Genomic DNA, 17,385 nt, shown 5'->3' on the forward strand with positions numbered 1-17,385 from the left:
TTGGTCATGAGAAAACACAAGGTTGCCAGATTATTCTAATTGCACATTGGGAAAAGGTCAAACATTTCTGGACCTTATAGGAAAGAACCATATCAAAATTCTATTTTTGGTGTAAAATTTGCCACCCCTCCACTTCCAAATAATGCAATACATGTGTAACACGATTGAGAAGTTGTATACTTTACCTTCATCATCCAAACCTGGTAATTCAGCATTCTCATCTCTCCTATTAGATTTTGAGGAGTTCTCAAAAAACATGATTAGGGCTGCTCATGATGCATGAGGTAAGCAGTACATGGACAGCAATAGTCATAGCGGTAAGGTGCATGGCATAGCTCAGGTCGTCAGCTTTGAGAGGATGTGCATGAAAAAAAAAAAATCACACTCCACACAGGAGACAACTTAGAGATAAAGTAAAAGAAATCTTTGACTCCATTCAGGATGATTGCAACATCCCACTCCCAGCAATCCAACTAATCCTGGTATTTGACATCATTCCCTATCCCAGAGTACCAGCTGGAGGCCACTTGTACTTTGTTTCTTATAATACAGTATCTTAGAAGTCTCGGATTTATCAGGAAAGAAAAATTCAAGATGAACTTCGTGTATATTATACTGCCATTGTTTCAGGAAGACAGATGACTACTGTCATTGGATCTCAGACATGTCTACATGTTCCAGTTCACAAGAACTTCAGAAAGGTTTGTGCAATTCGCCCTGTTTGGAAGTCATTGAGGGGCATTTTTGAAAGGGACGTCCAAGTTGCAATTTGGACGTCCTCGCAAACCGGCAAAATCCAGGGGCGGGGAAACCCGTATTTTCGAAACAAGATGGGCGTCCATCTTTCATTTCGAAAATACCGTCAGAGCCGTCCAAATCCTTAAATTTGGATGGCCGTAGGTTTGGTTGTCTCTAGACATGGACATTTCTGACTTTCAGCGATTTTTCGAAACCTAAGATGTCCGTGTCAAAAATGGCCAAATGCAAGCCATTTGGTCGCGGGAGGAGCCAGCATTTGTAGTGTACTGGTCCCCCTGACTTGCCAGGACAGCAACCGGGCACCCTAGGGGGCACTTGCATGGACTTCATAAATTGCTCTCAGAACATAGCTCCCTTACTTTGTGTGCTGATACCCCCAAAACCCACTACCCACAACTGTGCACCACTACCATAGCCCTTACGGGTGAAGGGGGGCACATATATGGGTACAGTGGGTTTTGGAGAGCTCGTTCCCTCCACAAATGTAATGGGGGGGGGGGGGGGTATGGGCCTGGGTCCACCTGTCTGAAGTGCACTGCAGTACCCACTAAAACTGCTCCAGGGACATCTGAGGCTGGCAAGACATATTTTTAAAGTTGTTTTTTGAGGGTGGTAGGGGAAATGTTAAGTAGTAGTTAGTGACCACTGGGGGAGTAATGGGAGGTCATCCCTGATTTTCTCCGGTGGTCATCTGGTCATTTTGGGCACCTTTTTGTGCCTTAGTCGTAAGAAAAACAGATCTGGGTGAAAACGTCCAAGTGTTCGTTGGGGACGTCCTTGTTTTTTTTCGATTATGACTCAAAGATGTTCAAGTGTTGGGCACGCCCAAGTCCCACCTTCGCTATGCCTCCAACACGCCCCCTTGAACTTTGGCCGTCCTTGCGACGGAGTGCAGTTGGAGACGTCCAAAATCGGGTTTCGATTATACCGATTTGGACATCCATCTTCCGATTTATGTCGAAAGATGGATGTCCTCCTGTTTCGAAAATGAGCCCACTTACCAATACAGACTACTCCCATTTTGGGCTGTGCTCTGCACCATAAGTCTTTACAAAGTGTGTAGTGGTAATTGCTTCACATCTGCATAAGCAAGGAGTAATAATCTTTCCTTATTTGGACAACTCACCAATAATGGTATCTTTCCCACTTGAAGTATCTAGCAATGGATCTCACTATATGTCTTCTGACCAACTTGGGGATTCTGGTAAACTTTAACAGTCATACAACCCAATCAGGCAATAGCAACCTTGCCAAATCACAGAGCTCAAGACCACAATCTTAATTATACAACAGCTGTTAGAGAAATCTGCTACCATAGCAAGTTAATACTACTAGGCTGTGTGGCAGCTACAGTTCATGTAGTTCCCCTTGACAGACACCACTCTCGTTTCTTCATATGTAATCTCAGAGTTGGAATCGGTACCCACCACATCTCTCTACACAAATTCAACTTATGCACAAAATCAAGATGACCTTCCTGTGGTGAACATACCCACAAAACACCTAAGGGGCAAATACTTCCATTCCCTGCTACCTAACAGTAACAATAGATGCATCCAAGACTGGCTAAGGAGCCCGCCTTGGACCTCTACACACGAAAGGTCTGTTGGTCTTCACATGAGATGCACTAACTTATCAACTTGTTGGAACTCAGCTATCAAATTGACTGTTTGATCTTTCCCAAACAAACTAAAGGACCAAATAATCCACATTCATATGGACAATAAAGTGGCCACCTCCTTGTTTACATAATACAAATGGGATCTAAACTCTTTGGTGAGGAAGCCCTACAAATCTGGAATCTAGCCACTGGTCTCAATGAAGTTCTGGTTTCATACATACCAGGGGATCAGAACTGACAAACTCGGTCACTAAACTTCAGCCTCATGAGAGGTCACGGAAGATTAGTTATTAAGCAACTCTTTCAAAAGTGGGGTACTCAAATACATTTATTCACAATACGAAGTGTCCTCTATTTTGCTCCAAGCTACCAGGTCCAAACAGGATGGCAGTGGACACCTTCCAGGGACTTATGTACCCTTTCCCTCTACTTCCCATGTTTTCAATAACAATCCAAAAAAGTGCACAGAGAGCAAAAATGATTCTTGTGGTACCAAACTGGCCAAGACCACCATGGTACCCATTCCTAACCAGACTATTACAGCTTTCACTGATAATTTTGCCCTTGAAGGATGATCTCATCACTCAAAGTGACAATGTTGTTTCATCTAGATCTCTGGTAAGTATCTGAACCTGACTGGCTGGCTGCTAAAACCAACATCACAGAAGATTCTCACTTTTCACTGACATTTACCACAGACACTTTTACCTACTTGGAAAAACTCCATTATGAGATCTTATGCTTTTAAATGGTGCTACCTTGAGCATTGGTGTAGCATTAGGAGATATAGAGGGGCATTTTCGATATGATGTCTGACTTTGGAATCTGAATAGCAAAGGAGGTCATTTTCAAAAAAGAAAAATGTCTATCTTTTGTTTTCAAAAATAGAAGGTTTTGTGATTGAGACATTTAAATTTTTGGTCCATTTTTGAATTAAAAAAAAAAAAAGTCAGTGCAAAAAACACAAAATCAAGCCATTGGGGGATGTAGGAGGAGCCAGCATTTTTAGTACACTGGTCCCCCTGACATCCCAGGAAAGCAATAGGGCATGACCATTGCTCCCTTACCTTGTCTGCTGAGCCCCCCAAAACCCACTGCCCCCAACTGTACGCTACTACCATAGCCCTTACGGGTGAAAGGGGCACCTATATGTGGGTACAGTGGGTTTCTGGTGAATTTTGGAGGGCTCATAGTTTCCTCCACAAGTGTAACAGGTAGGGGCAGGTAGAAGCCTAGGTCCACCTGTCTGCAGTGCACAGCACCGCACCTACCAGTAGACTACTCCAAGGACCTGCATGCTGTTCTAATGGACCTATGTATAACATCTGAGGCTGGCAAGTAATGTTTTCCATTACATTTTTGTGGGGGGTGGAAGGAGGTTAGTTACCACTGGGGGAATAAGGGGAGAGGTCATCCCTGATTCCCTGCAGTGGTCATCTGGTTATTTAGGGCACTTTTTTGTGCCTTATTCATTATAAAAACAGGTATAGCTCAAAATGTCTTAGTTTTAGTCCTGGACCTTTTTGTTTTCTTCCATTATGGCTGAAAAAAGTCCCAAGTCCTGCCCTGATATGCACACTTTAAAAAAATATTTTTATTGAAAGACATTTTCAGTTACAAAGAATTAACAATGGCTTCTGTGTTTTAAAGGAGATGCATAAGTGCTGGCTTTTGTCACTTTTTAGACATTTTTCTGTTTTGAAAATGAGCCCAGTAATCTGTACAACTACCTCCTTCACCTTTTTGACTTGGAACTTGCTACATTTTCAGTTAAAGTATATCTAGCAGTACTTTCAGTATTTCATGATTTTATTGGATATTCCTTTAGCATGATTCTTCAAACGTCTGATGAATTTAAAACTATATCTTCAATCTTTGACTCCGGTGTGGCACCTCCACTTAGTACTTCAGCAGTTGACTGACCCAGCTTTTGAACCATCCCTTCTTAAAATAGTTGACATGGAAACTGTTTTTCTATTTACAATTCTCTACTTGGAGGATCATTAAAATCCAAGCCTTGGGGTCCTGTCCTCCTTATACATTGCATGACAAAGTTTGTTTATTTACTCATTCATGACATCTACAGCCTAAAAGGTGAAATTAGGCCTTACCTGCTAATTTTCTTTCCTCTAGACCGGTCAAGATGGTTGGGTTATGCACGCCTACCAGCAGAGAGAGACTGAGAACACTAACTTTTAACTGTGTACATATAACCTGTGCCTCCATATATATCCAGTATACGCTTAGCAAAGCAGAGAAAAAATCTAACAGTAAACCCCAAAACCCCTGTACCTGGAAACCCAATAGATAAACACCAATAGTGTGCCGAATCAGACGGAACAGCAAAGCGCCCCTTTCTGTAGCATATTACAGTCAAAGAACTTCTCCGACCTTATTCAAACATTAAAGAAATAGCCCTAGCAGAACACGGGCTCAAAAAAGACGTCTGACAAGAAATAAGGGCGGGCTCTTGACAGGTCTGGAGGGTCTAGAGGAAAGAAAATGAGCAGGTAAAGCGAATGCTACATACCTGTAGAAGGTATTCTCCAAGGACAGCAGGCTGATTGTTCTCACTGATGGGTGACGTCCACGGCAGCCCCTCCAATCGGAACTTCACTAGCAAAGGCCTTTGCTAGTCACCGCGCATGCGCGGCCGTCTTCCCGCCCGAACCGGCTCGTGTTCGTCAGTCTCATATGTAGCAAGACAAAGACAAGGGAAGACACAACTCCAAAGGGGAGGCGGGCGGGTTTGTGAGAACAATCAGCCTGCTGTCCTCGGAGAATACCTTCTACAGGTATGTAGCATTCGCTTTCTCCGAGGACAAGCAGGCTGCTTGTTCTCACTGATGGGGTATCCCTAGCCCCCAGGCTCACTCAAAACAACAAACATGGTCAATTGGGCCTCGCAACGGCGAGGACATAACTGAGATTGACCTAACAACTTATACAACTAACTGAGAGTGTAGCCTGGAACAGAATAAAACATGGGCCTACTGGGGTGGAGTTGGATTCTAAACCCCGAACAGATTCTGAAGCACTGACTGCCCGAACCGACTGTCGCGTCGGGTATCCTGCTGCAGGCAGTAATGAGATGTGAATGTGTGGACAGATGACCACGTCGCAGCTTTGCAAATCTCTTCAATAGTGGCTGACTTCAAGTGGGCTACCGACGCTGCCATGGCTCTAACATTATGAGCCGTGACATGACCTCAAGAGCCAGCCCAGCCTGGGCGTAAGTGAAGGAAATGCAATCTGCTAGCCAATTGGATACGGTGCGTTTTCCCACAGCCACTCCCCTCCTGTTGGGATCAAAAGAAACAAACAATTGGGCGGACTGTCTGTTGGGCTATGTCCGCTCCAGATAGAAGGCCAATGCTCTCTTGCAGTCCAATGTGTGCAGCTGACGTTCAGCAGGGCAGGAATGAGGATGGGGAAAGAATGTTGGCAAGACAATTGGTTCAGATGGAACTCCGACACAACCTTTGGCAAGAACTTAGGGTGAGTGCGGAGGACTACTCTGTTATGATGAAATTTGGTGTAAGGGGCCCGGGCTACCAGGGCCTGCAGCTCACTGACTCTACGAGCTGAAGTAACTGCCACCAAGAAAATGACCTTCCAGGTCAAGTACTTCAGATGGCAGGAGTTCAGTGGCTCAAAAGGAGGTTTCATCAGCTGGGTGAGAACGACATTGAGATCCCATGACACTGTAGGAGGTTTGACGGGGGGCTTTGACAAAAGCAAACCTCTCATGAAGCGAACAACTAAAGGCTGCCCTGAGATCGGTTTACCTTCTACACGGTAATGGTATGCACTGATTGCACTAAGGTGAACCCTTACAGAGTTGGTCTTGAGACCAGACTCAGACAAGTGCAGAAGGTATTCAAGCAGGGTCTGTGTAGGACAAGAGTGAGGATCTAGGGCCTTGCTGTCACACCAGACGGCAAACCTCCTCCATAGAAAGAAGTAACTCCTCTTAGTGGAATCTTTCCTGGAAGCAAGCAAGATGCGGGAGACACCCTCTGACAGACCCAAAGAGGCAAAGTCTACGCTCTCAACATCCAGGCCGTGAGAGCCAGGGACTGGAGGTTGGGATGCAGAAGCGCCCCTTCGTCCTGTGTGATGAGGGTCGGAAAACACTCCAATCTCCACGGTTCTTCGGAGGATAACTCCAGAAGAAGGGGGAACCAGATCTGACGCGGCCAAAAGGGAGCAATCAGAATCATGGTGCCTCGGTCTTGTTTGAGTTTCAACAAAGTCTTCCCGACCAGAGGTATGGGAGGATAAGCATACAGGAGACCCTTCCCCCAGTCCAGGAGGAAGGCATCCGGTGCCAGTCTGCCGTTGGCCTGAAGCCTGGAACAGAACTGAGGGACCTTGTGGTTGGCTCGAGATGCAAAGAGATCTACCAAGGGGATGCCCCACACCTGGAAGATCTGTCGCACTACTCAGGAGTTGAGTGACCACTCGAGGTTGCATAATCCTGCTCAGTCTGTCGGCCAGACTGTTGTTTACGCCTGCCAGATATGTGGCTTGGAGCACCATGCCCTGACGGCGAGCCCAAAGCCACATGCTGACGGCTTCCTGACACAGGGGGCGAGATCAGGTGCCCCCCTGCTTGTTGATGTAATACATGGCAACTGTCGCGGCTCTGATGTCACTCCGGTATTGGTGAGCTCTCGAGTCTTCCCGAGCCCCACTAGGGCCAGGAAATCACCGAGCACCCCGAATCTTCACCCGCGGCGACCGCCGTTCACCGAGGGTTGAGCCCTCAGCTGCGGGCGGCCAGCAGGACTGCTGGAGCCGCGGGGTGACGGCTGGCCTGGCTGGGTGTGGGTACAGAGTCCTTGGTGAGCGTGGCTTAGCCAGGCGGCTAGCTGAGCACGGGGAACGGACACAGTCTTTATTGGCAATAGCCAGCAGGATGGCTAGCTGGCACGAGGAACAAACACAGTCATCACTGGAAATAGCCAGCAGGACGGCTAGTTGACACGAAGAACAAACACGGTCTTCACTGGAAATAGCTAGCAGGACGGCTAGCTGACACGAGGAACAAACACAGTCTTCACTGGAAATAGCTAGCAGGACGGCTAGTTGACACGAGGAACACACACAGTCTTCACTGGAAATAGCTAGCAGGACGGCTAGCTGACACGAGGAACAAACACAGTCTTCACTGGAAATAGCTAGCAGGACGGCTAGTTGACACGAGGAACAAACACAGTCTTCACTGGAAATAGCTAGCAGGACGGCTAGCTGATACGAGGAACAAACACAGCCTTTACTGGAAATAGCTAGCAGGACGGCTAGCTGGCACGAGGAACAAACACAGTCTTTACTGGAAATAGCTAGCAGGACGGCTAGCTGACACGAGGAACAAACACAGTCTTTACTGGAAATAGCTAGCAGGACGGCTAGTTGACACGAGGAACAAACACAGGCTTGGAATGTGGCTTCAAACAACAAAACGGAAGCACTGGACCCCTTCCGTGTTCTCGTTTAAGTCCCCCGCTCGTCCTGGCTGGGGAACCGCTGGAACCAATCCTCTTCGCCCAGGCCGGCAGCGGGGGCCCGGATTGGTCCTCCCGTCCGATGGGCGGAGTTCCTACGCGGATGCGCCAATCCGGCGCAAGTGGGCGGAGCCTCCTCGCTGGTCCCGCTGTAGCGAGGAGGACGACGACGCCGGCGCCGCCATCTTGGCCGGCGGATCTCCTTCTCCGAGGCCAGCGCTAGCTCTTCTGGATCGCCGGCCTCGGAGCAGCCTGCAGTCGCGGCGATCCCCGTGGCAGCCTTCCCCCGCCGCCCCGCATCCCACGGGCGCCCCAGCCTCTCGCTCCGGCCCGCGGACCGCCAGGTAAGGGCCCGGAACGGGACAGTATCTTCCCCGGATGACCCCTTCTCCCGGGGCCCGGGTTTGGACGGATATCGGGCGTGGAAGGCTTTGACCAATTCTGGGGCATGAACATTAGCCACGGGTTCCCAGGAATTGTCTTCGGGGCCAAAAGATTTCCATGATAACAAATAATGCAGTCTTCCCCGCCGCCACTTTGAGTCGAGAATTTCTCCTACCTCGTACTCCGGGTCCGGGGCCACCTGGAGATCTTCTTGGGCCGGGGGCGGGTGCCACCCGGACCCCTGGAACCGCTTCAATAACGAGATATGGAAGGCGTTATGCACTCGTAGGGTGCCGGGTAACCGCAACCGATACGTTACTGGCCCAATTCGTTCTTGGATTGCATATGGTCCCGCATATCGAGGTCCCAATCTTCGGGAAGAACCTCGGAATCTCAGATGTTTCGTGCTTAACCATACCTTCTGTCCTGGTTGGAGCACGGGAGCGGGCCGCCGATGGCGGTCAGCAAAGATCTTGTCCTTGGTCGCGGTCTTCTGTAATTGTTCCCTAGCCATCTTCCAGACCTTTTGTAGGTCGGCCACGACTTGGTCCCCCGCCGGGGTTATGGCGGTAGCCGGGAACGGCCCTGGAAGCCGAGGATGTCGTCCATATACCAGGAAGAACGGGGACTGCCCTGAGGACGAGTGGTCACTTTGGTTATAGGCGAACTCGGCCCAGGGAAGTAGAGAAACCCAGTTATCTTGTCGTTGGTTGACAAAAGCTCGTAAGAATCCTTTCAAGGTTTGATTAATCCTCTCAACCATGCCGTTGGTTTGAGGATGGTACGCGGATGAAAAATGGTTCTCCACCCCCAAGGCCGTGCACAAAGTTCTCCAGAAGCGGGAGGTAAATTGGGGTCCTCGGTCACTGATGATCCGAGTGGGTAGTCCATGTAGTCGAAAAATGTGGTGAATGAAGGCTTGAGCTAGAGAGGCGGCCGATGGGAGGTTCGCGAATGGAACAAAGTGAGCCATTTTAGAGAACCGATCTATCACAACCCAGATCACGGTATGACCCTGGGAGCGAGGTAAGTCAGTGATAAAGTCCATGGATATCTCCGACCAGGGACTGGTCGGCACGGGCAGTGGCTGTAGGTCTCCCACAGGGGGTCCTCCTACTGGCTTGGTTCGGGCACATACCGGGCACGAGGTAACAAACTGGAGGATGTCTCGTCTCATCTGTGGCCATCGATAATGTCGTGTGATGAATCGGAGTGTCTTTTGGTACCCGAAGTGCCCGGCCCATCTAGACGAGTGCCCCCATTGCAGAACCTCTTTCCGATCGGCGGCCGCCACGAATCTCTGGATCGGTGCAACCTCCCCTGTGGCCACACTGAGACAAGCGGGGTCTAACATCGGATGAGTCTCCTTAGTCTCTTCTGGTACCTCGAAGGCCCGGGAGAGCGCATCGGCCGGGGTATTCTGGGAGGCCGCCCGGAACACTAATTGAAAATGAAACCTGGCAAAGAATAATGACCACCGAGCCTGTCGGGGATTCAACCGCTGAGCCTCTTGGAGGTATAGGAGGTTCTTATGATCAGTGATGACCGTGAACCGGTGTTCCGCTCCTTCCAGCAAGTGTCTCCACTCCTGCAGTGCTAGTTTCAAAGCCAAGAGTTCTCTATCCCCTACCGTATAATTCCGCTCGGCTGGGGAGAATTTACGTGAAAAGAAGGAGCACGGTTGGCGCCGGCCTTCGGGGTTGATTTGAGAAATGACCGCCCCGGCCCCTAGGGCGGACGCGTCCACCTCTACAATGAAAGGTTTCTCAGGGTCGGGGGTCAACAGAATGGACGCGGACTCAAAAGCCTCTTTTACCAGATGAAAAGCCGCTTGCGCCTCTGGCGGCCAATCCCTGACCCTCGCGTTCTTGTGGGTGAGCGCCGTCAACGGGGTTGTCAACCGGGAGTACTGGGGAATAAATTGGCGATAGTAATTGGCGAAGCCCAGGAATCGTTGTAAGGCCTTCAGGCCCTTCGGTTGAGGCCACTCTCGAATGGCTTGGAGCTTGTCTGGCTCCATCTGTAACCCCCCTGGAAGCAGGATATGCCCTAAAAAGGGTAAGGATCGCTGATGGAAAGCGCACTTACTCAGCTTAGCAAATAGATGGGCTTGACGTAGGCGGTGCAGCACTGCACGAACATGGCCCGGATGCTCCAGGGGGTCCTTAGAGTAAACTAGGATGTCGTCCAAATATACAATCACCGTGGAATTTAGCAAATCCTCTAGTACACAATTGATAAGGCGTTGAAACACCGCAGGGGCATTGCAGAGACCGAACGGCATCACCCGATATTCAAAATGTCCCTCGTGGGTGTTGAAAGCCGTTTTCCATTCGTCCCCGGACCGGATTCGTACTAGATTGTAGGCCCCCCGCAAATCTAACTTCGTGAAGATCTGAGCTCCTTGCAGTCTGTCCAAGAGCTCGGGAATGAGTGGCAGCGGGAACCGATCCTTCACGGTGATGGCATTTAATCCCCGATAGTCAATGCAAGGTCTCAGCGACCCATCCTTCTTGGTAACGAAAAAGAACCCTGCCCCGGCTGGGGATGTAGACGGCTGAATGAACCCTTTCCGTAGGTTCTCATGGATGTATTCTCACATTGCCTTGAACTCTCCTCGGGACAGCTTGTACAGTCGGCCCCGTGGGGGTACCGTATCCGTCTTCAAATTGATAGCACAGTCAAAAGACCTATGCGGCGGTAGTACGTCCGCCTCCTTGGGATTAAACACATCTGCAAAGTCTCTATAATCCATAGGCAAGGAGCCCAGTTCACCCGGTCCCTCCTCGGGCAACGTATTTAAGGCCGGACAGCTGCCAGCCCGACCCTTACAACAGGTCTCTTGACAGGAATTACCCCACGCTTGAATTCCTCCCCCGGCCCAGTCGATAACCGGGTTGTGGTATCGTAACCATGGCAGTCCCAGAACCACAGGGTGGATGGTCCGGGATAATACTAAGAATTCGGCTTCCTCCCGATGGTTCTCCCCCACTTGCAGTTCCAACATTGGAGTAATCTCAGTGACCGGCTGGGGAAGGGTAGTTCCTTGGATGGAGGTTATCCGCAGCATCGGCCTCCGGGGGAGCGTGGGCCAGCCCATTTGCTGCAGCAGTTCGAGCCCAATAAAATTGCCCCCTGACCCCGAGTCCACCAGGGCTCGGGTCTGAACCGTGGCCTCCTGCCACCGTAAGGTCACTGGTAGGATGATCAGGGTGTCTGGTAGGGGAGCGGAGTGCCCCAAGAACCCTCCCCTCAGGGTGCCTTGGGGAGCGCATTTCCTGGCCGGATGGAACAAGTCCGGAGGAAATGCCCAGCCTTCCCACAATAGAAGCACAGTCCGTTTGACTGTCGTTGCTGTCTTTCGGCGGGAGTCAACCGTTGCCGGCCCATCACCATCGGCTCCTCCCCGGGCTCCATAGTGTCCCGGTTCCCCTGGCGAGAGGACGGCCCTTTGCTCGTCCGGGAGGTCCCTCGTGCCCACTTCTGCCGCTCCGTCCGGGCTCTGGCTCGCTCCTGGAATCGGGTGTCCACCCGTATACAGAGTGATATGAGGGCATCCAATTGTCCGGGAATCTCCCGTCCCGCCAATTCATCCTTGATTCGTTCTTGTAATCCCTCCATAAAAATGGCCATCAAGGACTCCGGATTCCAACGCAGCTCCGTGGCTAAGGTACGGAACCGGATGGCATAATCGGCCACCGTACCTTCTCCCTGACGAATCCGGAGCAGTTCCGATGCCACGGAGGAAGGTCTTCCCGGAAGGTCGAACACCATCCGGAACCGGCGCTGAAATTCGCTATAATCATCCAAAATGGGGTCATGTTGTTCGTTCAGGGGGGCCACCCAGTCCTGGGCTTTTCCTTCACAAAGGCCCATAATGTAGCCCACCTTACTTTGGTCCGAAGCAAAGGCCTCCGGTTGCATCCGGAAGGCCAGGTTACACTGGTTAAGGAACCCCCGACAACCTCCCGGGGTCCCATCGTATCGTGCTGGTTCAGGGAACCGAGGTCCCACGCGGAACCCTCCCATACGGGGAGCCGCTGCGACCCCTTGGACCGCAGCGGCCTGGTTCTGTACCTGAAGCGTGGAAAGCTGAGAACATACATTCTGGAGCGCCCCAGACAGGGCATTGAGCTGTTCCTGTTGCTGCTGGAGAACCTTGGCCAGGTCCCGTAGATCAGGTTGCGTCGGCGAGCTCATGGCTTCCGTTTTCTGTCGCGGCTCTGATGTCACTCCGGTATTGGTGAGCTCTCGAGTCTTCCCGAGCCCCACTAGGGCCAGGAAATCACCGAGCACCCCGAATCTTCACCCGCGGCGACCGCCGTTCACCGAGGGTTGAGCCCTCAGCTGCGGGTGGCCAGCAGGACTGCTGGAGCCGCGGGGTGACGGCTGGCCTGGCTGGGTGTGGGTACAGAGTCCTTGGTGAGCGTGGCTTAGCCAGGCGGCTAGCTGAGCACGGGGAACGGACACAGTCTTTATTGGCAATAGCCAGCAGGATGGCTAGCTGGCACGAGGAACAAACACAGTCATCACTGGAAATAGCCAGCAGGACGGCTAGTTGACACGAAGAACAAACACGGTCTTCACTGGAAATAGCTAGCAGGACGGCTAGCTGACACGAGGAACAAACACAGTCTTCACTGGAAATAGCTAGCAGGACGGCTAGTTGACACGAGGAACAAACACAGTCTTCACTGGAAATAGCTAGCAGGACGGCTAGCTGGCACGAGGAACAAACACAGTCTTTACTGGAAATAGCTAGCAGGACGGCTAGCTGACACGAGGAACAAACACAGCCTTTACTGGAAATAGCTAGCAGGACGGCTAGCTGGCACGAGGAACAAACACAGTCTTTACTGGAAATAGCTAGCAGGACGGCTAGTTGACACGAGGAACAAACACAGGCTTGGAATGTGGCTTCAAACAACAAAACGGAAGCACTGGACCCCTTCCGTGTTCTCGTTTAAATCCCCCGCTCGTCCTGGCTGGGGAACCGCTGGAACCAATCCTCTTCGCCCAGGCCGGCAGCGGGGGCCCGGATTGGTCCTCCCGTCCGATGGGCGGAGTTCCTACGCGGATGCGCCAATCCGGCGCAAGTGGGCGGAGCCTCGCTGGTCCCGCTGTAGCGAGGACGACGACGCCGGCGCCGCCATCTTGGCCGGCGGATCTCCTTCTCCGAGGCCGGCGCTAGCTCTTCTGGATCGCCGGCCTCGGAGCAGCCTGCAGTCGCGGCGATCCCCGTGGCAGCCTTCCCCCGCCGCCCCGCATCCCACGGGCGCCCCAGCCTCTCGCTCCGGCCCGAGGACCGCCAGGTAAGGGCCCGGAACGGGACAGCAACCTGGTTGTCTGTCTGAATTTGGATAATTTGGTGGGACAACCGATCTCTGAAAGCCTTCAGAGCGTTCCAGACCTCTCGTAACTCCAGGAGATTGATCTGCAGATCGCGTTCCTGGAGGGACCAGCTTCCTTGGGTGTGAAGCCCATCGACATGAGCTCCCCACCCCAGGAGAGACGCATCTGTAGTCAGCACTTTTTGTGGCTGAGGAATTTGGAAAGGACGTCCCAGGGTCAAATTGGACCAAATCGTCCACCAATACAGGGATTTGAGAAAACTCGTGGACAGGTGGATCACGTCCTCTAGATCCCCAGCAGCCTGAAACCACTGGGAAGCTAGGGTCCATTGAACAGATCGCATGTGAAGGCGGGCCATGGGAGTCACATGAACTGTGGAGGCCATGTGGCCCAGCAATCTCAACATCTGCCGAGCTGTGATCTGCTGGGATGCTTGCACCCGCGAGACGAGGGACAACAAGTTGTTGGCTCTCCCCTCTGGGAGATAGGCACGAGACGTCCGAGAATCCAGCAGAGCTCTTATGAATTCGAGTCTCTGCACTGGGAGAAGCTGGGACTTTGGATAATTTATCACAAACCCCAGTAGCTCCAGAAGGCGAATAGTCATCTGCATGGACTGTAGAGCTCCTGCCTCGGATGTGTTCTTCACCAGCCAATCGTCGAGATAGGGGAACACGTGCACTCTCAGCCTGCGAAGCGCCGCTGCTACCACAGCCAAGCACTTCGTGAACACTCTGGGCGCAGAGGCGAGCCCAAAGGGTAGCACACAGTACTGGAAGTGACGTGTGCCCAGCTGAAATCGCAGATACTGTCTGTGAGCTGGCAGTATCGGGATGTGCGTGTAGGCGTCCTTCAAGTCCAGAGAGCATAGCCAGTCGTTTTCTTGAATCATGGGAAGAAGGGTGCCCAGGGAAAGCATCCTGAACTTTTCTTTGACCAGATATTTGTTCAGGGCCCTTAGGTCTAGGATGGGACGCATCCCCCCTGTTTTCTTTTCCACAAGGAAGTACCTGGAATAGAATCCCAGCCCTTCTTGCCCGGATGGCACGGGCTCGACCGCATTGGCGCTGAGAGGGGGCGGAGAGTTCCTCTGCAAGTACCTGCTTGTGCTGGAAGCTGTAAGACTGAGCTCCCGGTGGGCAATTTGGAGGTTTGGAGGCCAAATTGAGGGTGTATCCTTGCCGGACTATTTGGAGAACCCACTGGTCGGAGGTTATGAGAGGCCACCTTTGGTGAAAAACTTTCAACCTCCCCCTGACCGGCAGATCGCCCGGCACTGACACATTGATGTCGGCTATGCTCTGCTGGAGCCAGTCAAAAGCTCGTCCCTTGCTTTTGCTGGGGAGCCGAGGGGCCTTGCTGAGGCGCATGCTGCTGACGAGAGCGAGCGCGCTGGGGCTTAGCCTGGGCCGCAGGCTGTCGAGAAGGAGGATTGTACCTACGCTTACCAGAAGAGTAGGGAACAGTCTTCCTTCCCCCATAAAAACGTCTACCTGTGGAGGTAGAAGCTGAAGGCTGCCGGCGGGAGAACTTGTCGAAAGCGGTATCCCGCTGGTGGAGCTGCTCTACTACCTGTTCGACCTTCTCTCCAAAAATATTGTCCGCACGGCAAGGCGAGTCCGCAATACGCTGCTGGATCCTATTCTCCAGGTCAGAGACAAGCAGCCATGAGAGTCTGCGCATCACCACACCTTGAGCAGCGGCCCTGGACGCAACATCAAAGGTGTCATACACCCCTCTGGCCAGGAATTTTCTGCATGCCTTCAGCTGCCTGACCACCTCCTGAAATGGCTTGGCTTGCTCAGGAGGGAGCTTGTCCACCAAGCCCGCCAACTGCCGCACATTATTCCGCATGTGTATGCTGGTGTAGAGCTGGTAAGACTGGATTTTGGCCACGAGCATAGAAGAATGGTAGGCCTTCCTCCCAAAGGAGTCTAAGGTTCTAGAGTCCTTGCCCGGGGGCGCCGAAGCATGCTCCCTAGAACTCTTAGCCTTCTTTAGGGCCAAATCCACAACTCCAGAGTCGTGAGGCAACTGAGTGCGCATCAGCTCTGGGTCCCCATGGATCCGGTACTGGGACTCGATCTTCTTGGGAATGTGGGGATTACTTAAAGGCTTGGTCCAGTTCGCCAGCAATGTCTTTTTGAGGACATGATGCATGGGTACTGTGGACGCTTCCTTAGGTGGAGAAGGATAGTCCAGGAGCTCAAACATTTCAGCCCTGGGCTCGTCCTCCACAACCACCGGGAAGGGGATGGCCGTAGACATCTCCCGGACAAAGGCCGCAAAAGACAGACTCTCAGGAGGAGAAAGCTGCCTTTCAGGGGAGGGAGTGGGATCAGAAGGAAGGCCATCATACTCCTCGTCAGAGAAATACCTGATGTCCTCCTCCTCCTCCCACGAGGCCTCACCATCGGTATCAGACACAAGTTCATGAACCTGTGTCTGAAGCCGTGCCCGGCTCGACTCCGTGGAAACACGGCCACGGTGGGAGCGTCGAGAGGTAGACTCCCTCGCCCGCACCGGCGAAGCTCCCTCCCCCGACGTCGGGGAGCCTTCCTGGGAGGCGACCGCAGTCTGTACCGCAAGTGGCACCGATGTCGGAGACCTCACCCCAGGCAAGGGGCCAGCCAGCGCCTCACTCGACGGTACCGGTGGCCCGGAGACTCTCGTGCAGAGCGGCTGTGGAGAAAGACATGGAAGCCGATGCAGGTGTCGAAGTCAGAGTCTGTTCCGGGCGTGGAGGCTGTTCCGGGCTGTCCAAGGTGGAGCGCATCGACACCTCCTGAACAGAGGGTGAGCGGTCCTCCCGGTGCCGATGCCTACTGGGTGCCGACTCCCTCGGCGACCCAGAGCTCTCGGTACCGACGCGGGAAGGAGACCGGTGTCGATGCTTCTTTGACTTTTTCAAACGAAGCACGTCACCGGAGCTTCCCGGTACCGACGAGGAGGACGTAGAATCCAGCCGTCGCTTCCTCGGGGCCGAGGCCGAAGAAGGTCGGTCTCGGGGGGGCTGTACCGCAGGAGCCCTCAGGGTAGGGGGAGACCCACCCGAAGGCTCACCACCACCAGCAGGGGAATGGACAGCCCTCACCTGCACTCCAGTCGAAGCACCACCGTCCGACGACATCAGCACTAGTGGAGGTCCCGGTGACGCCGACGCAGCCTTCCGATGTCTCGGCCCCGACGATGCAGAGGTTCGATGCCTTGATGCAACTGATAGTCGCAGCCGAGGACGGAGGTCTTGACGCTGTCGACACTCCCGATGCCGACGAAGAGCCCGAGAACAAAACGTTCCACTGGGCCAATCTCGCTACCTGAGTCCTTTTCTGTAAAAGGGTGCAAAGACTACAGGCCTGCGGGCGGTGCCCAGCCCCCAGACACTGAAGACACGACGCGTGCCTATCAGTGAGCGAGATTACCCGGGCGCACTGGGTGCACTTCTTGAAGCCACTGGGAGACTTCGATGACATGGGCGGAAAAATCACGCCGGCGAAATCAAAACTCGTAATTGCGGTAAGGCACCAAAAAGAGGGGGAGAAAAAAACTCGACCCGAGGCCTCAAAAGGGCCTACCCTGAAAACGAAAGAAATCTTCACTGGGCCAAAAACTGGAAATATGGGAAGGGGAAAAAGACCGAAGGCCTTTCTCAGAAATCCTTTTTTTTTTTTTAATCGAAAAGTCAAAAGACGCGCGAGGGTCAACTTAAGGGGCGCGCGAACGGCGCAAACACGACCGTACCGAGCGCGGATAAAAGAAGAC

The 17,385-nt window shown here is 52.5% G+C and overlaps 1 protein-coding gene across 1 annotated transcript in view; it reads right to left on the reverse strand.

Annotated features, from left to right (window-relative positions):
• The window catches only part of C11H19orf44 (chromosome 11 C19orf44 homolog), an 84,344-nt gene that overhangs the window by 2,333 nt on the left and 64,626 nt on the right, over positions 1–17,385 (reverse strand). The gene's annotated exons all lie outside the window — the stretch shown is intronic.

This window comes from Microcaecilia unicolor, chromosome 11, assembly GCF_901765095.1.
Source record: "Microcaecilia unicolor chromosome 11, aMicUni1.1, whole genome shotgun sequence".
In the NCBI taxonomy this organism is placed as follows: domain Eukaryota; kingdom Metazoa; phylum Chordata; class Amphibia; order Gymnophiona; family Siphonopidae; genus Microcaecilia; species Microcaecilia unicolor.